Below are 24,595 nucleotides of genomic sequence, written 5' to 3' on the forward strand. Positions count from 1 at the left end.
AGTCATTTCCCCAGAGTCACAACACCAGTGTCCCGGAGGGGACATAATTCTATTTCATGCATATGCATGAGGCTAGCAGGTGCTTTGGCACTTTAATTATATATTTTTTAAATGGCCAAGTGTAAAATTGTGACAGAAACACAGAGGAAAAAGGATAAGAAATGGACTTGGAAAGCAGGCAATAGGATTGTCAAGAAAAGGAAAAAAATGGTCCAGGTTTCTGAAAGCCAATGCCAGAATTTAAAATAATTAAATAACACAGTGCCACACAACTAATTATTTAGGGAAGTCAAGGAGATATTGAAAGTTAAAATCTCCAGGTAGGAGGGTATGTGAAAGAAACTTTACAGAATTGATTTCTTCTATGCAATTTTTCTATAGGAAAGCTGCTCAGCTCTTGGAAATGGCAACAAGAATAGGAGTAAAAAAGATTTAATAAAATATTAATAACTTAAATAATTCAGAAAAGCCCCCCCCCAAACAACAAGAAAACATGTAGCTACAAAAAATATTGCCAAATGATTGGTATCATCAGATGACTCCTTTCATGCCTGTTCAAGAGCTCTTGTAAGTTAGTGCACTTTGTTTAGCTGCTGTCTCCCCATGTTACTCATGACCCACCAGCTCCTGCTGTCCCAGGTGTTAATTATTGTACTTCATTTTTTTTAGCTCAGTACAATAGAAACTACAGCTTTAATTCAAAATAACCTACAAATACAAGGATTTCCCAAAATATTTTTAGATACATCAGCTGCTGGGTAATTACTGTGTATTCAAATACTATACACGTCTGTGCATGTTTTTACAGGTAACTGATTAAACATTGGTTAATGAGTCCAATATAGTAAGAAGAAATAAAAAAATCTATAAAACCTTTGCATACTGATACCTGTTGGACACAAAAGTTTCATGCTGAAATAAGAAACCTTTACAACTAGTTTGCCTTATATGTGTCTCCTACCACTGAAGCATAACTGATCATGTTAGGGATGTTTTGGACTGGACCAAAGATTTCTGGAGTTGACAAGAATAAACTTATTCACAGAAGGTAAATAAAGCCATGAAGAATTTTTTTGCGTAGTGTCCCACATCTTTTTACTGTACCTCTTATAGAGGGTTGGGGAACCATTGTTTAGTGTAAAATGTCAAAACTACAAATTTATTTTTTATTTGGTGGGAATGAAAATGAGTCTTTTCACTATTTTTGTGAGTGACTTCAAGTCAGATGAGGCATTATTTTGTTTTGAGGATATTCACTTGGTATTTGAGATGCTTTTATTCTGTTACTTGGATATATAGAGACACATGATCTGTCTCTCTCTTCCTCTCCATTTCTCCTTCTTCCAACCTAATTTTTGCCAAAATTGATATGCTTCCACAAAGTATTTTCCTTTTGACAGACAACTGCACGCAAATGAATGATTTTTCAGATCTTTTAACTCAATCTGGTTTTATGTTCTTGAGCTCCTTTTATTAAGAGAATCATATCAAGCTCTGCATTCATCGACATTTGGCTCAGCTACATTGACCAGAGTATTGTAGAGCTGTTTTTAACTCAGGTCACCTCACAGGACTTGCAAATTGATTCAAAAAAGAGGGAGGAAGAAGTAGAGGTAGAAAGAAGAATGAGTTGCTTATATCATGAAAAATATTTGTGTAACTGCAGGTTCTGATAGAGCAATAAAAGCATGGCCTCTGAAACACTTTACTTCTGAAGCAGCTTTGACTATTTCCAGGTCCTTCTTTGCCCAATAACTGCTATTCCAGAGTGAATTATGGAGGCACAGGAGCCAAACAAGTCACACTTATACTCAAGGTGAGAAACATCCATAATCAATTGAAGTGTGGACTGAAAGTGTTAAGAAGCACTGTTTTCCCCTGTTGCAGGTTTGCCTAAATATTTACGTTCTCCTGGGAATGTTTCACAACACAGCATGTTATGCTCACATGGGTTTTGATACAGTCTAATCTAAGGCTCAGTGTTCATTATAAGAGTTCTTCTCCAGAAAAAAAATAATCTCTAAAAATATCTCAAGATATATTCATTTTTTGAATGTTAGAAGCATTTTCTTAACTCTGTTGTGGACTTGAAGCCTAGGAAGTAACTTAGCTGCTTTCTATGCAATTCTAGACAGCCAAAGTAAGTGCACTGCTGGTGCACATACCATAAAATGTATGTGTTCAGCACAGCCAGAAGACCAAAGAAGAACACTCTGAGATACACTGCAGTATTCATTATATAGAGAAGAAACTTTCTAAGAGGAACATACATACGTTTAGCCAATACCTTTGGAGAGAGATGCAGTAACACTTCTCTCATGGCAATGCCAAATGTTAGAGTTGCATACTGCTCAGTTTTAGAAGTGATTTCTACAAAGAAATACTCATCTTCCATTGTTATGACAGCTATTCACTGAAGGAATTCAGGCAAACCTGAGCAGCTGAGGCCACATTTCCTTGTGGTTAGGGATGTACCAGGCACTGCCCAATCCCTGCTCCAACATGCCCTGCATTGTTGGCTGGAAGTTACTGCCCTCTAGGCTTTAGCAGCAGAGCTGCTCCTGCAACTCCTTCCTGGCTTGTGTGGGTCCAAAGGAGCCACGTTAACTAACTGAAGTAGATCTTTGCTGGCACAGCTGGGTATTAGTGAGTCAAGTAAGGGAGAGCTCGTACAGCCCTACTGAAAGGTCTGGAGAGGCACTGTGCTCTACTCCAGTGGCAGCTGGAGTGCTCTAAGGGCAGAAAACCACTGAGATGGCAACGGCCTGGGGACAAGGAACATGTCCATTGATCCTCCATGCAATTCCTCCAGAAGAATCATCATGGTTCAGAGGAGGACTCAGGCATGTATTTGCACATCACTAAAATTAATGGGATGGAAGCTGAGTGAGCCCAGGATGTAAGTTCTGCTGCTTTCAACAGAGCAGGATTTCATCCCTTTCATATAAGTACTTTGCACAAGGGGCCTTGGGACACTCCAGCTGCTCAAAGATAAGTACAAGAGCAAGAACTTTCAGCTAACCAAAGACTGAATCCATCTTGCAATGAGAAGTGTGGGCCTCTGTGGCACCACTTTATTCCCTTCTGCTCCTACACGGCCCAAGAAGTCAACATGCCAAACACAAAACTTAAAAGGAATGGTAATCAAAACTGCCCTCTTGCATCTGCACCAGCAAATCCACCTCAGAGGCACACAGCACCCCAGTTACTACTGTATTTAGGCACCTCATGTATTTATCCTCAGAACTACTCCATGGGATGAGGCAGTGCTGCTAATCCTGCAGTTCTTGCAGCTCAGTTAGGTAATATGGGTGCACAGTGCCACACAAGTAGTTTACCATCAGGCCTTGCTCTCCCATGCTCAAGACCATGTCTCCTCCCACCAAAAGTTTTACAAAAGGTGGATTGCCTTGTGTGCATTATATTTTAACTGCATGAAAAGAGATCTGACTACCAGACTGAAAGCCATCCTAGAAATCTCTGCTACTGCCAAAAACACTACACAGACTTTTTATGAAGCTCTTCTAATGAGAGGGACAAAAGATTGCTGTGATAGATAAAAGAGGAAAATGTTGCTGGAGAAGCATTGTAGGAGGTCAAACCTTGACACTGATGGGGAGGGGGTGGGAAAAGAAGGGGCTGGGTTTCAGATGGGACTTTCCCAGCTCCTAGGCAAAAGGAAGTGGTGGCTGTTGTACGTTGCTGGAATGGGCTGTTGGATTTGCACACCATTTAACAACACCTTATTCTGGTTCATGTCCAAGCTGCTCAGTTGCTACTTCTCTGTAAATACGACTTTAAATTCCTCCTCGTAAAGTCTTAAAAATCTGAGGTACAAATGAAGAGTTTTGAGGGAGCAAAAGTGAAACTAACTGGAGCATTATTGCTCTCCTGTAGCTGAAAATGGAAATAAATAAAATTGGAAAAGTTAGAAAAAGATCTTAGGAAGTTCCTGTTCTACTCCTCTGCCTTTGTAACTCTGTGGCATCTTGTCCTGTTTATTTCACCTCCGACATGGGCTTAAGGATCTCTACTTAAAGAAATTCCACAACCTCAATGAGCAGTTTCTCCCATTTCATTACAGTACTGATTAGAAAGGATTCCTAAAGTCAAGACTGTTTCTATTATTCAACTCATTCACCACGGATATGGCAGAGCATTCTTGTGCCCTGTAATAACCTTTTACATATCTGAGGGCTGGTGTTAAATCCATTCTCAGCCTTTTCTTCTTTAGATTAAACAATACTAGAGTTTAAAATCTTTCTTCCAAAGTCACCTTTTGCTGACCCCTTTCCTCCTTCGTGTTGTTTTTTTTTTTTCTTTTTGTTTTGCTTTTCAGAGTTACCTACCCTGTCCGTATCCAAGGCTATACACAACATTTCAGCCAAGACATTAGTTCTGAGGAGAGATAGAAGATTAATTTGTGGTAGGAAAAATAGGATTTTGGTAAAAATTGCACTGAAGACTTAACTGCCACTTGCCATGTCATTCATTGCACTACGCTGATGGAGACCTTTACAGGATTTCATGATAAATACTTTTGTTTTGATCATAAACCACTGTAATTGCAATGCAAAAAATTCTCTATCTTCCCTGTAATCTCTTCTATCAGGTAGAAGAGTGTCAAAACCTTGCTAAAGTCAAAGTGCGTATCATCGACAGATTCCCATTACCCACAAGGCCCATTACACAGCCAGGAAAGAAAATCAGGCTCATTTGACATAGTATGATACATAAATATTGATTTCCAGATGCTTTACTTCTTACAGAATTTTTCTGAGGATTGAAGTTAATTTGACTTCTTCAGTAATGCAATTCCCCCTTTTGCTTAAAAAAAGCACAATATTGTGCTTTTCCAGCTATCTAGTTCTTCCTTCCCTCTCCACGGGTTCCCAGGATGACTGCTAATGACTCTGAAAGAGCTTCAGATAGTCCTCTAAGTATCCCATACAAAATTCATCACACACACACGATTTTGTTAAAAATGAAGTTAAATGAATATCCTTTATCTATTCTTGCCCTATGTTTTGTTTCCAATTTTAATCATGCCAGCTGCATGCTCACAACTGACCTTGCAATTGATGAGGATGCAGGAACCCCACTTCACACACAGGCCTTCTCTGCTTCCTTTTTGCAACATTTTTGCCTCATGATTCAGTTGACACTGCTCTTGGCTTACCTCTTACTCCCAATGCACATGAAGAATGATTTTTTCCTATCCTTGGTGCTGCCACCTTATAGTGGTTCAGTCCACATTACAGCTTTTCTTGTTTTGTCCTTACCTGCTCCTGGTAATCTTTCATAATCAATCCATAGTATCTGAGCATGGCTTCTTCTTTCTGTGCACATGCTGGTCAGTCTGTCTGCTCTTGCAGGGACTTTCAAACACTATCAAAGCCCCTTTGCTACCACTGAAAGCTTCTCTCTCTTGACCAGTTCCATGGCCAGTTGCTGTGGCCATCCCACCATGTAAGTACTTGAGGTCTTTTCCTCCATAATTATTATCTATAAAATTTTCAGGTGGTTTTAGTCTTCTCTACATGCCAGGCTTCCAATAAGTAAATAGATCCAAACAGAGGTAAACATCTCTCCTGTTTTCTCCTTGCCTGCTCTTCCTTTCATATTACTATTCAAGTCATGCCAATTATCCCACCAAGGCTCTGTTACACCAATTAAGTCATAATTTTGATCTTGTATTAAGACTTCCAGCTCCACCTGTTTATCCCAAATATTCCTTCCATTAGTATACAGACTTCTAAAGTATTCAGTGGACTGATTCACTACTCCCAGTATCTCTCCTGTGAACCTATTTGAATACCAACATCACTGAAATTTCAGGTCCCCATCAGGCTTCTCTTGTTTATGCTAACTATTTTTTTTCCATGTCAACCCCTCCCTCAATCCTACTTTAAAGCTCTTCTAACTAGGTTAGCAGTTTGTTGGATCAATGGCATGGAGCTGGTGCAGCAGGAAAACCTGAACACCTTCCAGTAACATCTCAGGCTATGGCAGGCAGCACCCTTTCCTCCCCACACCTGCTTCCCTGATACAGCAAACAGCAAACTTCCTTTCTTCCCATCAGAAGAGGGTCATCAACTTTCTCAGCTATTCTTTATTTTGGAGGAGGGCTGGCTGCAAATCTCATATCTGGGGTCGGCTATGTGATTTTTCTTTAGCACTATGATTTAAATATTATTTGCTCCCTGGATAACATGTCTGTTCTTGATTTCCACATCTACCTCAGGAGGGACCCAACTGTATCCCTACCTGTGAGTATCCCTACCTGAGGAAGCTGTTTCCTTCTCCACTGATGATGCTGCTCCCTGCTGTAGGTAACCAGTCTGTGCTTAGAGGTGTCCTCACACACTGTGTCCTCAGGCTCTCCTGACTCCTTTCCCTGAAGCTCCCTGGCTTGCCACCGAAGACACCCATGGATACAGGCACCTCTCCTACCATCACCACTGAAAGGGGGAGAGTGGCCTCCTTTCTTGTAAATCCAACCTAGTGCAGGGTCTCAGTCATCCAGGATCAGCATTCCCCACCTGAGATGCACCTCCCTGGTTCAGACCAAAGTCAAAGCTTGTCTTAAGGTACGGGTACCAGACTGATCTCACTCCACTCTTACACTGAGAGGTAGAGAGCTTCTCTTCTGTGGGAACAGGCTGGGTGCTCCAGGGAGTATCTTCTGTTCATGGCCATCAGCATCAGCCTGGGCACAAACCCACAATGAGATAGCTTCAGCCAGTCCTTTAAATATCCTATTCAAAATTCATCATACCCAGAGGACTTAAAAACACCAGAGAAGGGAGCCTTACAGCTTTCACATCACAGCTAGCTCATCAAGCTGACCTGCTTGGAGTCCAGGCAATGCGACTGCATGTCTCACTGCTTCTCTTCAGGCAGGCATGTTTAAAAATACTCTTCTGCCTCATTTTTGTAAATGTAAAAGATGAGAATTCTGCCACTGCAGCCAGTCATATGATGTTTTTTCCCTCCAACTGTGTTATGTTCTAATGAAGGAACATTTTATTTAGCATAAGAAATAGTAAATATCTCAAATCATAGGAATATATACAATAGTTGCATTTTTTTATAAACAATGAGTACCCACTAGGAAAACACTAGAAGAATGAAACCCTCTCCCTTTTCCTGTTGACTACATGTGCTTTGCTTTCAGGCAAAATAGTATTTCCCTTCAAGACCTGAATCACCATTCTTTCCCAGCACTTTCTGTCAACATAACTTCCCAAGTTATTGTTATTCCTCTTATTGATTATTACTGCCAATACACATAAAGCTTATACCAGTGTGCAGCTCCTCCACAGACAGTGAAAACATCCTCACAAGAAATCTGATCACTCACTTATAAAGGAAGGTGTGAAGAACTAGCAATAATAAATAGGGCACCAATTGTATTAGAACTATTATAGTCTATGCACCTGTTTATCTGAATGTGTTATTTTATACAGAATGGAGAATTTCAAACATTCTAGTTACTGCTGAATCTGAGTTGGACGGATCAAAGTGATAGTTATCATGTTCTAGAAATCCTTATTTTTGATGATGAGATTTTTTAAGCCTATAACAACACACAGCTCCAATTGCAAAAGCTTAAAATTGCCTCTTCAGTAGAAGCAGGGCTTTGATTTCATCTAATTTGACCCTTCCATTGCACTTATAAGTGCACTCCAGTGCGGCTAGAGATAAAAACTTTGAAATTTAAATGTGCAACTTGCAGCTGAGGTTGAATTTGTGAGCTAGGACACAGAGTACCTTTTGATGAGCAGCAGTTTTCATTACAGCTGTCAGAAAATACCTCCCCATTAGGAAGCGATGAGTACATTTAATTCAAGTCCAACCCTTCCAACATCATCACTTACAGACACTCTTCTGCTCTGTGAGTGAGGTTCTAATAATACACTGAGCCATGTGGGACACACCAGGGTGATTAATGCTTGGATGTGAACATGCACTGCACAGAGTATATATTTCCCCCTTAAATGAATATATCTGGTTTTCATTGATATTGAGGTAGATTTGCTCTGTACTTGCCCACATGAGGAAGCCTAGAACTGTGGGATCTATCATTCAGTAATAGCTCCTGATAACACTAACACTTGGAACATGGCAAAGTAAAAAATGTGAATTCATATTCACTTTTAATAAACTGGGGTAATTAGTCAGTTGAAATGCAATAGAAAGTGACAGCCTGTGACACATAAAAGACTGCAGACTGACAAAGACAGAGCTATTCTTCATTGCACTAACATCCGTTTCTTCATCAACATTGAATTTTTTCAGTCTCTTGGCATTTCAATTACATTATAAAATGAAGGGCTAAAATCATGTCTCTGCATTTTTTCCTCTCCTCTTTGAAACTAAAGTAAAGAAAAGAGAATAGGAGGGAAAAACCCTCTCCTCAATTTGCTTCTGTATCCCCTGAAATGATGTCAGTGGGCCACAGCATCCACAGTGCCTGTGGCACACGCAGGAAAAGGTGTTCCAACCTTGACTTCATCACAGTGCTGCTGGGACTGTGAAATCCCACCTAAGGGAACTGCCTGGAAGACAGTGAAAATGGGGAAAAATAAGTAAAAATGCAGTAAAAACCTTTATGACTAAAACAAATGTAACCCTGAAACTGAAGATGCTTTAGACACTTCTTTGCCCTTTGCTGGCATCATCAGTGTTTCCCTCTGCAACCTCAGTGCCCAGCACCTAAGGAGTGACTAGTGGGCCAGTTGGGTATCTCATTTCTGACATGTCACGTTTCCACCTCACCTGTTTCTCCTTTCCCCAGTGCTTCCATCCCTTGTTGGGCTGCAGGGTGTTGGGAGCCGGGGTTAGCAGCACAGCTGGCAGGGTAGTGATCTCGGGGTACTCCAGCAGAGCAGGGTTGCCTTCCAGCTCACCTTTTGGGTGCAGCAGTGAGTCAGATGGCTCTGCCCAGAATACTCTTGGTTCTTAGCTCCCTCTTTTTCATAATGATTTTTGGTACAGTCCTCATCTGGGGGCATGAATGGTTCTGTCTTTTAAATGGATGATGAGCAGCTACATTTGTGTCATCTCATCATTTGGTGCAGTTAAGCCTCCATAGAGAGAAGCAATACCTTTTATTGGATCACCTGGGACAACAGTCAGAAACAGACCAGATTCCAGGTGTAGGAGTCCTTCCTCAGGACTGAAACAGCCTCACTCAGAATCTTGGATCAGCCTTGTGACCAGAGCTACTCTTTCAACTCTTCAGGTCCTCTGGAAATCTTACCATAGACCTGCAGCAGAGGAAAAGAAATGAGAAGAAAGTATTTTTGTAGGAAGAACAAATGATATTTAAATCCTCTTTTTAAATGACATATGGTCATTTTGCTGTGCAAAGCCTCACCATGTTGATTGGTGGAAGATCAATGACTTACCTCCCAGGCATACTAATTTTGTTAATTTTTGTATATTGCTTTGAGAGGCTTAGATGGAAAGCACCAAGGTTGAGCTGTATAATTTTCTCAGAAGCCTCATGGTCTCATTTGGTTCATTCATATGTCAAATCAGCTTTTAATTTCTCAGTTGTGGGGCTCAAGTCTTAAAATACACCAGCAGCCAGAAGGTCCCCTTTAAGTACTTGAATGAAAGGGTCAGGTTTTCAATTGTTTCTAGTCTCCTGCAGTTTCTATTGTTTTAATGGAGGTGTGCTGTTCAAAAAACCTTAGCTCCCAGCTGTAGGCATGAGCACCTCTATTGCTGCTAATACTTCACAGCACAGTCACTACTTCTATCACCTCAGTGAAAAATGGATCTAGAGGGGATTTGTAGCTTAACTAGCATCCATAGAAAAATGGTGATGATCTGAACTGCCTCCACTGCCTGCCTTTGAGTCTTATTTGCAGTGAAAAAGAAGTAATTGCAGAAGTGAAATAAGCAACCATATATTTTGAATAGATCTTACAAGTCTCAGAGAGGGTAAGAGGCAAAAATATGTTAGCAGAATTATTGGAATTATTAATCTGTGAACAGTCTTAATAAGATGTTTTGCCCTGAGGTGTTCCTCTCAGTCCATCCATCTGCTCCTAAGGTGCACTGCAGAAGGTGCAACCTGAGCACTGTGACAGGTTGCTGAAGGCACCTCTTACCTTTTTCACTCTCTACCTGGACTTCTTATATCTGATATCTTCCTTCTATTGATAATGAAGTGTGTTTTGATAACTAGGAAAATGAAAATTCTGAATTTTAAGCAGTCAGGGATATGAACTTGAACCACCACTTATAAATTTGAAATTCATTGTCTAGATTTTTTTAAAAAAATTATTATTATATTTTTTTTGGAAAATTTGCATGTATGAATTAACCTTCCAAAAAGAGTCATGAACAGATTGGATCTGAAGTGCAGGCCAGTCCCTCAAGTGGCATGAAGTATTGACTTGGGCATCAACACTGGTGAAACTAAAATATTTTGCACCAGCTGAGGGCTCTGCATATTTTTTTTTTTCTATTTTTTTTTTTTTTTAATTTAGGGAACTTTTCACAGATAAGGCTTTATTCTCACCTTATTCAGCCAGCAATATTCATGGTCAGAAACAACATTCCTCTGCCAGGTCGCTACAGAAGTGAGATAAATGTGGTGATAAGGATGAAGTCTTAATCATAGTTTACTTTAAACTCTTAGATTCTGTTCATTATCTCTTGAGTTACTCATTCTAGCAAATCACCTTGGCTCTGGCAGAAAATACAAGGGAAATAAACTGGAGGCTGTTTTCACCTTAAGCGGCCAAGTGGTTAAAGGACTGGCATGTAAACAGCTCTGCTGCACCTATGCTGTATTACGGAGTCCAGTGGGATTCAGCTTTAATCTTGAGAGGGAGTGTGAGGGGTTTGTTTTTCACAGGGGCTTTAGCCTACAGTTAAGTGCAAACACCTGCTGAAGTACTGGTAATTAGTAGGTAATTAGTAGCTAATGTTCTTAGACTTTAAAAAGAAAAGCTTACATAAGTAATTACTTACTATTTCTTATAATGTGCTGCTTTTCCTGAGATTTCATATCCCCAGAACATTTGCCAAGTTCCTAGGTTCCTCAACATACTAAATTGTTTATTAATTACACACGTATATTGCTTGTAGAAAAAATAAAATGCATTAAAACGCTGGAAACAAGAGTGAGTTATCTTTTAAATTACAGCACAAGACTCATTGGAAATGACAGAATTCACAGAGGATAACAGCTTTAGGAGGAGCATTAATTTGGGGCTGGGGGAGGAGGATGGTGGTGGCTGGAGCAGTGAAAGCAACAGCTGGGTAGCCCTGAATGAGTTTCTTTTGGTTGGATAAGGGATAGAGAGAGACAAAGTGAGAAGCAGCCTTTGTGGTGGATGTTTTGCTCAGGACAGTAAATGTATAGCACAGCTGTGAGCCCCCAACTGGATTCATGCTTTCCCAGCTCTTTTCATATATTTCAGGTGTGCTACAAGTTAGGGGCTTTTCTGACTCCCCAGCAAAGTGGTTTGTGTTGTATTTCCTCTCTTGTAGAAGGATCACTTCTGGATCAATGGAAGAGCTAAAACATCTGCCTTGTCAAACTCTTTCTGCAGTCATTACTCACCGTTTTCATACATGAGAACTCTTTAGGGAAAGCTTTTCTTCATGCTTTAGATGAGGACTTAGAGATGAAGCAGCTATTGAGGCTGTAATTGCACTTACCAGGTGCCAGCCCTGCTCTTGCATGGGACATGTTTTATACAGAGGCAGAAGGGCTGAGTGCCTGCTGAGCCCCCAGCTGGAGCCAGGTGATGCTCACCATGTATCCTTGTGTAGGGAGGGCCCTGCTTGCAGCTCAGCATGAGCCCTGCCCTCTGTGGCAGTGGGGTACACACCTTGTCCTCTCTGATGATGGTTCTCCTTCGAGGTGCAGCACAGGCAAAAGGAGGTTTAGTAACAGCAAAGACTGTGCAAAGGCAAATGGGAGATCTACAGAGTAGTCCTTGCAGGGAAGAAGTTGAATGTCACCCTCCAAGCTCCTGGACTGGGGGGACACAAAAGCCTTGAGATCTGCCAGCTCCCCTGAAGTCGTGCTGTGGAGCAAGGCCAAGGGGACAGCACAGCTCTCTCTCAGGACCTTTTCATGTAGGACAGGGACTTCTGGAAGAGCTGACATGGGAAAACCTCCCCACCTTTCAAGGAAGTTCATCAGTTTGAAGGAGCAGCCTTCCATACAATGGCCCTGGTGATGGTGGGGAATGGTCCTGGAGATAATTTCCTTTATCCTGTTTTACCCTACTTCACTTAGGACTTCCTAAACTAAGGTCTTCTGGGGCAGTCTGGACATGGCTGTGATGTTTTAACAGAATTGTGATTCAGTTGAAAATGAAGCCACTCTTTAAAGATAAATCATGAGCTGAAGTCCTTATTTTATTGTTACTATTCACAGTTGTTTTGTTTTTTTAGCTTGGCAGTGAATAAGAAAAAACAAACAAACATTCACAAATTGGACTAATTGAGATGAAGCTGCTGGTAGGCATCAACTTAGCATACATCTTGGGCCTCCTCAGGGTTTTAGGTCCTCCAGCATTCTTATTATTCTTTTCCAATCAGTTAAGCTGAATGCAAAAGGCAAAAAACTAAATTAAAAGGAAAAAAAAAACCCACCAAACCCAAAGGGGAAAATTACTTCAAAAAGCCCACCCAAAAAACACCACCACCCCAGGGTGGAGGAGACTTGGCTGTTTCAAGCATACATAACTCTTAAGAAAAACACCCACATTTTCATGCAGAGTTCTAATACTAGCTGACTAATCTCTTTGAGGTGTTCACCTTGGAAAGCTCCAAACCCAGCTGTATCTTAATAACAACTAATATCAACTCCTCTCACACAGAGGCAGCAAGTCTCTGAGGACGTGCATAAGTACTAGGACAGCATTTGTTTCCTGAACAATGTGTCTGCTTTCTCCTGGTGAAGACAAGCCCAGCAGAATCATAGAATCACAGAAATAGAATCATAGAATCATAGAATCATAGAATTTTTTAGGCTGGCAAAAAACCTCTAGGATCATTGAGTGTAACTATTAACCCAGCACTGCCAAGTCAACCACTAAACCATGTCTCTAATTTGCTTTAGATTCATACACCATTTACCACAACTCAGGATTTCCTGAACTGCAAACGACATTGCCTGTCAGGACAAATAAAACCCCTGAATGAAGGCATCTGAGGTGATGAAGGTATTTGTCCTTTCAAGGCCTTATGAAAGAGTGGCTTTATGTCTCTCACAATGTTCCTTTCAGTGAAAAAGTGCTAGCTTCATTTTTCAATTAAAAATAGTGCATGGTTCAATCTTACATGGTAATGATTTGTAAAAGTATTTATGTTTCCTAAATAAGCAGTAATTAAAAAAATTAAACAGCAAATCTGTGGCCCTTTAGGAGCTATTTCCTGCCACTGTGATATGCACCAGGGATATGTGAGGCTTCCCAGTCATAGCTGGGGACCAAAGCAGATTATTTGCTTCAACGGCCTCAGTCTGTACATTCAAAATACAAAGCTCCATCCCTATGCTGTAGTATCATTAGTGGTGAAAGACTGAGAAAGAGTTGTTGTGATTCACTTTAAAAGGAAAAAAAATAAATATCCCTCAGCATATTTTAATTGCTCATTCTCACAGAATGTTTTGCTCAGAAAGAGAAGCTAAGTTACTGAGGAAAGAGGTATGGTAAGAATATTGACTTGGGAGAATCGTCTCATATTCCTTGAGTTGCAATGGAAAACTTCTTGAAAGAACACAGAAATACCACACAGCAGTTTAAAAAAGGAAGAGCAATTAATTCAAATAATTTTGAACACAAATTGGCTTTAAAGTACAAACACAATTTGGCCAGGACATTGGATTAATGGATCTTGCCAAAGGGTTTATGGCATTAAATCGTCTAATCTAGCCATGCTTTCAGACTTGAACAAAAGACCAATTCTGTAACTCAGTCTCCTCTGTGAGCCCACTCCATGTGCCCTGGGGGTCTTACTGCAGTCTTATTTAGCTTTTCCATAAAAACTAACCTTGTATAGACATATTTTTACTGTTTCTCCATGTACCTAAGATATGTCCCACCATGAGGACTGAATTCAGTTGCCTAGTCAGAAGTTTCAAATGTTGTTTTTGATGCCCTTTGGTGTCCAAGACATCCACCAGGGCTGGCAGATGTAGTACATCCCTGAGGGAAGGCTCATGGCTTTCTGGACTAAGGAACTATTTCTTGTCCCATGTGTATTGGAAAGACAAGGCTTGTGTTGTAACAAAGCTGGTGGTGTAATGAAGTGATAGTACATCTGAATTCCATTGTGATAGCCAGTTTTATTATTATCAAGCAATATATTCTTACTATATTCAGAGTGTTTGTTTTGATTATCTGTGAAAATTTAGAACCAGATGGAAAACAGTTTTTCTGAGGCTACTGCATCTTCCTGGAGAGTTACCAGAGAGATGAGCTGCATAATGACATTTTGTAGCTTGACTCCTGAAAACTGGTTTGATTTCAGGTCAGTCATTTTACTTTTGATGCAAACTAATGGCAGATAGCAGAGCAAAAATACACGCTTTTCTCCCTCTGAGTTTCAACTGATGCATCATTTACCCAGCTGATGTATCAATCCTAACATGAAGAGCTGTGTGCAAATAACACAGGATAATGTTTATGCATTGTAGGCTAATTTTGCTCTCAGTTATACCCACTCCACTCTGCTCCTTTCATTGGGGTTGACAGGTGTAAATGAGAGCAGCTGATTTTTTACTCTGTGACCTTATAATGAAATGAAATGAATGACATTCTTCAGGGCTTGGTTGCCTGTACCATCATCTTCATCATAATAACAATGTAACCACAGTAATCCTACATGGCTTCATTGCTGCCCCGAGGGACTGGCTGTGTTCACTTAATAGGCAACTGGATGATGATCCCTTCTGGTCAAGCTTGCCCCGAGTTAAACCTGGGATAGCAGTGGGTAAAAACTGGAGCCATATAATGACTCTTCAGTGGTGCCTAGGGTGTGTATTACATTCATAGAGAGCAGAAATGCTTCTTGGGTTTATTACAGCAATGTGTCCACATCTAAAATCACAGAATTTAAGTACAGTTCATATCCCATTCCAGTCTCAACAGCAAGGATTTCAGCTCAAGAGGACTGAACCACTGTTTCCTCCATGTCCAGGCAAGGATAAATGTGTGAGTCAACGTGGGGGAGAAGCAATCCCAGGCTGCACTCAGTTACCTTCTCCCAGGGCTCTTGAAGATGCTTTCTGAAGTTTACAGTAAACCTACACACAACAACTGGACAATATAAAGACAAAAACAGGCCAGAGAAGGAGCAAGCATTGTATGCATCTTAACATTAAGTTCTTGTCTAATATTTACTAAGGCTTTCTAATTGGTGAAAAATGTTATTTGGAAGCATCTCTTGATAAAAACCTTTTTATAAAGACTTATGACTACAGACTCATATTCACAATAATTAGAAACTTTAACATGTTTGCATAAATAGAAAGGGCTCATAGCCTGTGAGCCTTCAAGAGCTGGATGAGATGGGAAATGGATAGAACAGTAAGAAAAGCCACACTAACAAGTACTATGACATCAAAGAAATTTTCTTTTACTCACCTCATGACATGTTGTGTTCTGGAGACTGACAATTTTTGTATCTGGTTCTCTGAGGATCATCTAACACAGAATCATTGGTTCTTTGCAGAACATCTGTCCATATAAGAGTCTAAAAACAACGGTGGATGCCTGATGACAGCCATTGTGTACAAACTAGAAGGGAGAAAAATATTTGTTTCTCAAGAAAATCAGTTTATTATCTTGAAAAAACATTTTTGGAACAGAAGCATTCATCTGACTAAATCTAGCAATCACCTCTAAAATCTCTAGAGGGGGTCTGAGCGAATCAGACAAAAGAAATAATGGAGGTTCCAGAAGTGAGGGAGGTCAAAATTATTAATTCCTTAGATGATTTCCAGGTCTTCCTAATAATTCTTGCAGTCAGGGACTTCCTCTCCTCATTAAGTAGTGTCTTTACATTGTTTTTATGCTTGTATACATGATCTCTGAACTTACCATGTATTTATGTATATAATTCACTATTTTGGGCAGATAACAATGAAACAATCAGTAACAATATATTGTAAGGATGGGAGCAAGAGGAAAGGAAACACAAATTAATGTAAGACTTGTGCAAGACTGTGAATCAAAAACTGGGTAAAAAACTTCATCTGTGCTCTTTGGTTTGCATTATGCAGTGCTTTTTATCTGGAGGTGGCACCCATATAGGTTATACTGATGTCCCAATTGCAAAGCCTAAAACCTCTGAACACCACCAAACATTTCCAGCAGAGAATGTGTGCACCTTACAGAGACTGCAGCAACATCTAGATCTGTTTTGTTTGGTACCTTGTGTTAATTAAGGACAAGCTTAAGTCCAAGCTTAATTTTATCACTTAGATAAGTGACAAGCTGTAACAAGGATGTGGCCCTTGTTTGATGCCAACTCAACAAGTCCTTCTGGCTCAAAGAACTGCTGTGGTGGGAAAGACATCTGAAGAAGTGAAACGATTTAACTACAATTGCACAACAGATCAATTTTGAACCCTTTTTTATTAAATCTAAGCAATACTTCCTCATTGGCCTTTCCCCATGACAGGAATAGTCCAGAGGGGGGTTTTGACTTCCGCAATGATTTCCACAAAAAGTTCAGATAATGGGATGTTAGCAGCCTAAACATGTAAAATAGCATGAATCCTAGCCTGCACCAAGGTTTCCCTGTCAGTGTAGTATGCTGCATTCTTGGGTGCTCATTAGATGTCTGTAAATGCTTGTCAAAATTTATTTCCTGCTTTTTTTCCTCCATCTCACTTACTTGCACAGGTCTTGTCTCTTCAACCACATAATTCAATTATTGAGCATGAAAATATTTCCCCCAGTATTCTGATTGTTCTGTGGCTGATGATGGTGTGAGGTGCCATGATGGAGTGCACTCAAGGAGCTCTTAGATGAGCATATATATTTGCATTGCTAATTTCGTGCCTAGAGAGGGAAGGCAATGGTTGACTTTGTTCCTTGTTTGACTCATAGATCTGTCTCATTTTACTAAGGATTGATTTGTGTGTAGGCAGGGAGTGGGGCTGGATATACAGTTTGAATTGCTAGCACTTGTGCACAAGTGAAGTACTGCTTGTTTGCAAGAAGATACTGAAAAATGGGAAAACAATTGCATTACAAAAGATTTGTTAAGGTGCCTGTGAGGAAGCTCCGTGTGTAAAGACCCACACAAAGAGACGCTCTTGGTCTGTCTGGACCAGAAAAGGGAGATGATCCATGGAGAATGTAAAATGGATAGCTTGAATCAAATAGAAGTCATTGATTACACAAAAATAAATGCTTTGCATGGACTTAGTGCTAGCATCAGGCTCATATGAAGCTGGAAGGATGAATAAAAGCCATAAATCAATGCAATCCTGAAAATAATAATGTTTCTTTAACAAGTGGTATAAGACTTGGAGACTTAGGCCAAAGCAAGTACAAAGTAGAAAGCTTCACAAAAAAAAATAATTGAGGTCCCTGCAAAATATTTCAATTTTTTTATTGATTGAAGGCAATTATCCCTTAATTGCATATTTAAATGAGGTATTAGGAGGTTTAACTAAGCAATGCCTCTTAATTGCTGCTGCACACTAGGTGTCACAGATTGTGTTTATTTCATATGTTAATTAAAGAGAATGGGTATTTTATTTTATTGACTAGCGGGCTCTTCAGGCTGCACTGCTTAGGACCAAGGATGTCTCAGGTGTCCACAGTAGCCTGGGTGTTAATGTAATCATGAGAAATGTTCTGGTTTTAAATGAAAAGGTATATCTCCATTTCATGGATATTTTCAACCACTTAGGCCATATCTAAGTAGTGGGAGGGAGAACCTTAGCCCAGATAATGTCAACTCAAATGATACAGAAGTGCTTAAGTGCAGGCACAACCACAGCAAAGGTATGCACATCAGGAACACAGGTAGTTTTTTTGCCTTTGCTGAGCACACAACTCTAAGGCTGTGAAGCAGGATCTGATGGGGCTCAGATTTGAAATACCTGGCATAATTTCCAGGCTATGGCATAATTTTTGAGGCTTTATTGTGCAACCATGCGTGGTTAATACCTTGGGGTTAGCAGCCCCACTGCCACAAGATTGGGGAGAAGTCCCACATGATAGGTCTGAGCTGTTTTTTTGGGGATAGTGGCACATGAATGGGAGGGTTTTCAGAAAAAAAAAATAATTTTTTTTGTCTACTATGTAGCTGCTGAAAGAATGATATACAGGCAGAGCCAAACATTAAAGTGGAGTAGAGTTCTTCTCTGGTGTGTAGTGCAAGCCTCCTACATGTGTGATACACAGGTTATACACCTCAGGCTCTGAGAGTGCCCTCTTTTTTCTGTAAGATAAAAATAATCAGCCAGTGTTGAAAAGGCAAGAGACAAGATATCCTGTCTAATCACAGGAGTACTATGTTGTATCTATATGGAGGGGGCAGATGGATGGATACTGCAAACTGGCCAGATACGAACCTTCTCTGGGACAGAAACCATACAGCCGTGTTAGTGAGGTTTGTGCCTGAGATAATAAGGCCCTCTGGGAGGCAGAGTGTGTTAATTCAGGAATATTGTAACACTCCCGCCGTCCAACAGCTTCTGGATCACAGCAAGTGTAGCTCAGAGCATGGGCAAAGGGGACACAGCACATCTCACCAGAGTGGTGGGGCTGGTGAGAAACTGAAGGTGGTTTCAGGGCGTATCAGGCCTGTGGCTGCTTGGGGCATGAAGGAGCTCTCGGAAATACTTGTAAGGAGAAGCGATCTGGAGTTGGAACCAGAGGAAAAAAAGATCTGCCAGAATGACTGTGGGGGTGGGGAGACTATCCTATTATGGGAAACCCAGAAACAGCATATTTTGTCTGGAAAAACAGAAGCAGATGGCAGGAGCCTGGGCAATCTTCAGGCACAGGCCTAGGGCAGCAGGCTGTGTCCTTGTCTGAGGAGGCAGTGGCTGGCTGGCAGCAGGAGCAATGTCTTCGGCCACACACCAGGTCTTTGCAGGGTCCTCACAGGAAAAGGTGGGGGGCAACTGGGTGGAGAAAGAAGCAGCAGGATTCTGCAGCTGTTTCTGAGGGAAGGGGTCTTGATGGAGAAAGAGGGGAATTCACAGACCCATTCCCACTCTGCCCAAATTTTTCCCCCCTGGGCTCTTCCCAATTTCTGATCAGTTCCCACCAGTTTCTTATCTCTGCCTGGCACCCCTTCTGCTGGTCAGTGTTAAAGGGAAGGCTGCTTTTGTGTTACTATGTATTCACAGCAGTGGCATTCATTTGGACCGGTGCGTGCCCAGCACTGGGAAAACTGGAGACACATGACATCAAAAAGGCAAAATTCACGTAAGACTACATGGGTATAAATTCATTTTGAATAAATTCTTTCTGGAAACTGGATGCATCTTAGCAGCAGAGCAGTGAGGTTCAGAAATGTCTGTCCGGTTAGAGCAGTGGGAGCAAAAAGTATGGTTATGATAGAACCGAACTGGTTTATTTACTGTATCACCAGTTAGTGTTTTGGAACTGGCTATTGCTAGAGAATAGCTCTTCCAATTCTATGTTCAAATATAATATTCCACAAATTGTGTTTCTAGTTTGTTCTTCTACCTTTTGCTGAACATAAATGGAAATTTCAAAGAAACACCAAAATCCCATGGCTGTTGTTTGAGAACAGGGCATCTGGCTTTTTTTTTGGTGTTTGGGAGGAAACAACTGGAGCCACTAATGATGGGATGATCATGGACATAATTTCTGCCTTCTGTCAGAATATAAAAATGCAGTGCCAGAGTAAGAACCATCAGCCTCAAGTATTGACTGGAATGTTAGACTAAACAGTGAATTTGCTCTCTTTTAAATGTGTTAAATCCAACCCTAGATTAAATTTAAACTACTTTGCTACAGCATAATCCACGAGGGATATCCTGACTTTCCACTGACTTTAATGGAGCCTCTACTGAACAATTAGAGCAAAGCACAAAATATTCAGCATGGCTTTAGAGATGAAGTGGTTAACAGCCTTTTTTTTTGTGGGTAATTTCCCCTTTTAGTTTTTACTGTGTCATTATAATTAGCAAAGCCCAAGGGTTCAAATCTAAGCTAAAAAAGGGCAGCGGCATGATAGTTTGTGTGTTGTTACTACTGCTTATTACATCTATCATTATCATCTCACCAGGACCTTGGGCTTCCCCCGCTGGTTTATCATCTCTTGTCTCCATCACCTATGTCTGCTGAAAGCTCTTTGGGGCAGATCTGGTGGTTTGGTGGTCCAGACCTACAACAACAGACTCAATTCTATATCAAGGCTTATAGGAGCAGCAGCTCAACTTCTTTGGGAAGGCAAATACTGCTGTGCCACTTTGTCCTCCTGAGATTCGACAGCTGACTGTTGTAGGGCCAAAAAAGGGCTGAACTTTTCAAGCAGGATGTTACAGAATGGGCAGGGAGCACCTCTGCTCTGCCTCAGAACACGACCTGCCATGGTGTAGATGTAAGGACGCACCAGGGGAGCTGGTGCAAGAACCCACAGGAAATAGAAGAGGCTTGGATGTACCTCCAGTTCAATTTTAAGAGAGCTCAACCATGGATTGATGAGACTCATCAGCTGGACATTTCCCTCCAGTAGAGATGGGCCAGGCACAGCTACCCCAGCAGCTGCCTAGGCTTCATGGTTTGCCTGCAGTGAGTCTTCGAAAAGCTGAAGTATTTTTGTCTATCTAACATCTTTGGGCCAAGAGTGTGTGGATGGAACATGGCAGCTTCTTAATGATTAAATGGGAGAGAAATCAGACTGGACAATTTATAGTTCCCTTTCGGCCAGAAATCTGTGGAACAATGTGCTGTCCCTCGCTCTTCTAGGCCCATAATTTAGCCCTTAATGTATGAGAGGTTTAATATTGCAACACACAGCACAATGGCTTGAAGAGAACCAGACGGGTCTTGACATCACCAGCCTTTTCTTCCCTTCAATTCCCCAGTGTGGTTGCTATTGTTTGAGCCTCATCACTAATGGCATTGGAGAGGGATCCAGCACTGGACAACCGCTAGGGCTTTTGCGACTATATCATTATTTTTTTCTCCTAGTAGATCTAGGCAGGACCATGATCAAAATATTGCAAGCTGACAGCAAACTTCTGCTGCCATGAGAGGAGCCAAACTGCTGTTTGTGAGGGTAGGATGGAAATTTCAAAGTTAATCTGGTTCCCATCTCTAGAACTATTTAACTGCAGCACACAAAGCATTCGCAGTGCACAGGGAATTCAGTCGTTTTATGCAGGTCAGCCATACGATGAAAAATTTTATATCAAAATGTTTAACTTCAAAGAGGGTTAGATTCAATTTCCTGGTGAAGGCTTGAGTCAGTTCTCATTTTAATCTCCCCTGCATTCCTGCCCCTAGGTAAAATGTCATTGTATTGTCACGTTTGGTTGTAATAATCGTAGTCATTTGGCCAGCAACAAAATCACAGGCCTGAACATTTCTGATGATTTAATCCAAATTCAGATCCAGATATGTCACCTGCCCAGTCTTTGAAATGAGTGGAGCCATTTATTTGCACCTGGATCATCAAATTAGGATGCGACTCTGTCCTCTGAGGTCCTTGGGTCTATCTTACCTTATCTGCTGCTCCCCAGACAACATTTTTCCTGTGTAGGGCAGCTGCTCAAATGACTGATCCTGAAGCTGTTGGAATAATGCAGTCTCTTCCCCCATCCAGAGAAACCAGTGGTGTCCCATTGTTTGTGTATTTCCTCTCATAAGTAGTCCATGAATATGCTTCCTTAAGTCACCGAAGGAAAATTCTTCCAAGAAAAAACTCCTGTCTTGTCTTTAAGAAAAATATTTGGACTGGTAAAATGCATTGTACTATGAAGGATAGTTCCAATTTACAGACTCATGAGCTTATGAGTGGAATAAGCCTCCATCCTTATCTTTATGTTACAGCAATGGCACCCACATACGATAAGTCTTTGCTGGCAGAATTTTGAAAAAGTAATTCCAGTGCAGTGAATATAAAATAAATGCTATCAAGGAAAAATATTTTTTGCTCCCCTGGAATAGAAAACATTATTGAAACTGTTGGATGCCTCAGGAGTCTATTCATGCAAAATCTATTTCTGCAGTCAAAATATATTCTATTCTGCAGATATTTTTTTCAATATGTGACTGAGACTTCAAGACAGAAAGAAATAGCCATTTTTGGCCAGAAAAGAACTGGCATGTGGTCTGGTTTTAGGTGAGTGTAGATTTTGCATGAAAATTATAGTAATTATGGGTATTTGTAAACAGCGATTTTTGCACTTTAACGGCCTAATCGCATGGTCAACAGCTGGAAGTTGCTCTATGCAGATTCTTACCTAACACATAATAAAAGTCACCCTTTGCTGCATTTCTACAAAGAAACAAATTATAGCACAAAAGACCTGCCAAATGCAATCTTTCATCCTCTTCTGGCTCTTAAAGAGAATGTTTGAATATTCTGATTTTAAAAAAGGGATAAAACAAAAGGAAAATAATTTATGTATATCTAAAACACATGTATAAAGAAAAAAGGAATGGAAAATGCTGATGTATACGTACTACTTAGCCTTTCATTTTAATATATGCATTTCCTTTGCATTTGAAAGTTCCTGTGTCATGCATGGAACACATCTGTTTCTTTCATTTTTAATTCTGTTTTAAATACATATTTTTAATTTCTCCCTATTGTTTTCTCAAATGGTTCCATTACAGCAATTTAGAATCATATCCAACAAGCAAAACCACATAAAATGACTCTTGTCATATTGAAAATCTTGGCAACCTGATGAAGAATTTGCTATCTAACTGGATGCAACAATCAAAAGGAAAATCAGAGCAAATCTAACCCAACCTTTCCCCTAGACTGCTAGGAAACACCTCAGTTTAGCATCCTGGTCACCAAGTGTCCCAGTCCAGGCACAATTCAACCAGTTAGAAGTTGCACTAACTGGAAGTTGTTGTTTTGCATCAGTTTTACTTTGCACTTAAGATTGCCTAGGAAATAAAAAGGCAATTGCTGTAAATCTACTGAGAAATGGTATCTTCAAATACTTAATTTGCTTGTATTGTAATGAATACCCTTTATCTTTAGGCTTTCTAATAAGATACTGTCAATATCTATCACTTCTAATCTTCTGCATTTTTGCCTCTGTTTCTTTGCTGGACATTGGCTGGCAATTGTGCTCAGGATTTACTGCAGCCAAGTTTTCCAAAATGAGCAATACTGGTAATACACCCACAGCCTCACCAGGAGAAACATACAACTCCAGCCCTCTCTCTTTCTTGCCTTTGTAGTTGCTTCCCTTCAGTCAGCTCCCTCATAGTTATATAGATTGTGTTACAAGCAATGAGTTATATAAAGTGCACACCCGTGGGTTAATTTGTGTATGGAATCAGTGAGTTTGTTTGTGCTGTTTATAATGTCAACACTAGCTACTGGAATGCAAGTGTCAATTTAGTCTAAAACTTGCAGATAAGGAAAAATGACTGTTAGGAAACTATGGAGGGGTGAAAACCTTGAAGAGCCCCATAATCTCCATAAGAAGCTCCATTTTATAGGGACAAAGCAGAGCCCAAGACTTGGCCCATGGGGTCCTGTCCCTGGTTAAATGCTAGTGTACTGGAGCAAAGGTGGGATGTCAGTTTTCTGGGGTTGCAAATGGGACCTGAGCACCCCCACCAAGTCCCAGGTGAGAGAGAGCTCAGAGGAATGCACTGGCAATGCTCTAGCACAGCACAGCTCCCACGTAACTCCAGCCTGGTATCTGAGGCTCTCCTGCAGGTCTAGGGAGCCACAGCTTTAGGGGGAGGCTGGGTGCAACTGAGGCAGTGGTGAAGGTTGTTCTTTCTTTCCCATGGTGATACAGGGGCTTCCCAGCCGCTGATCAGGTTGGGAGACACAGCTCTCATATTGTACTTACAAGTATTATCCTGAGGCTTAGTCTTCCCCCTCAAAGTCACCCTCTTTTCCATCAGCAGACACTTGGCATATCTTTGGGTTCATTTTGCTCTTTCTCCCTTCTTTCCACTGTATATGTTATTCTTTGTTAATTTATGAATTGCTGTGAGCCTTTGGCTTGGCTCTTATTAAAAACTGTGCATTTTAAAGGTGTTTAGTTCTTTCATTGCTAGTATTAATCGCTTCACTATCAATTCCCTATTCCCATCTGTTGTTTTGAAATAGCATTATATATTATTATGCCTTTTCATTGCTTCGGCTCTCTGTCATAGCTGACTGCTTGTTTGCTTCACCCTCTGTGGAGCTTCCAAAATCCTTTTTCTCCCTTGTTCTCATGGCAATGCTCCAGCTCCCTGAGTTCTGGTGAGTTCACCAGAGATGCTTCTGCATAACATTTAGGGCGTCTTGCTCCAGAATTTCAATATCTTTCCTAGTTTATCTCCCTCCCCAGCTACCTGTCCTGCCTCTCTGCTGAAGGCAACTGCCCTGTGTAGCATCAGCATTATCAGTGTATTTGTACCCGCAG

At 40.8% G+C, this 24,595-nt stretch overlaps 1 long non-coding RNA gene across 1 annotated transcript; it reads right to left on the bottom strand.

Annotated features, from left to right (window-relative positions):
* Positions 1-8,174: 8,174 nt before the first annotated feature.
* Positions 8,175-10,799, bottom strand: LOC148185086 (uncharacterized). Its single transcript, XR_015774267.1, has 3 exons — positions 10,538-10,799; positions 8,782-9,272; positions 8,175-8,561 (listed from the first exon to the last, which is right to left on the bottom strand). It is a non-coding gene; the product is annotated as an uncharacterized LOC148185086 (long non-coding RNA).
* Between the last annotated feature and the right edge of the window lie 13,796 nt (positions 10,800-24,595).

The sequence above is a fragment of the Pseudopodoces humilis genome, chromosome 1 (genome assembly GCF_049639895.1).
Source record: "Pseudopodoces humilis isolate 2021_Gansu_Grassland_sample_001 chromosome 1, ASM4963989v1, whole genome shotgun sequence".
Taxonomy (NCBI): domain Eukaryota; kingdom Metazoa; phylum Chordata; class Aves; order Passeriformes; family Paridae; genus Pseudopodoces; species Pseudopodoces humilis.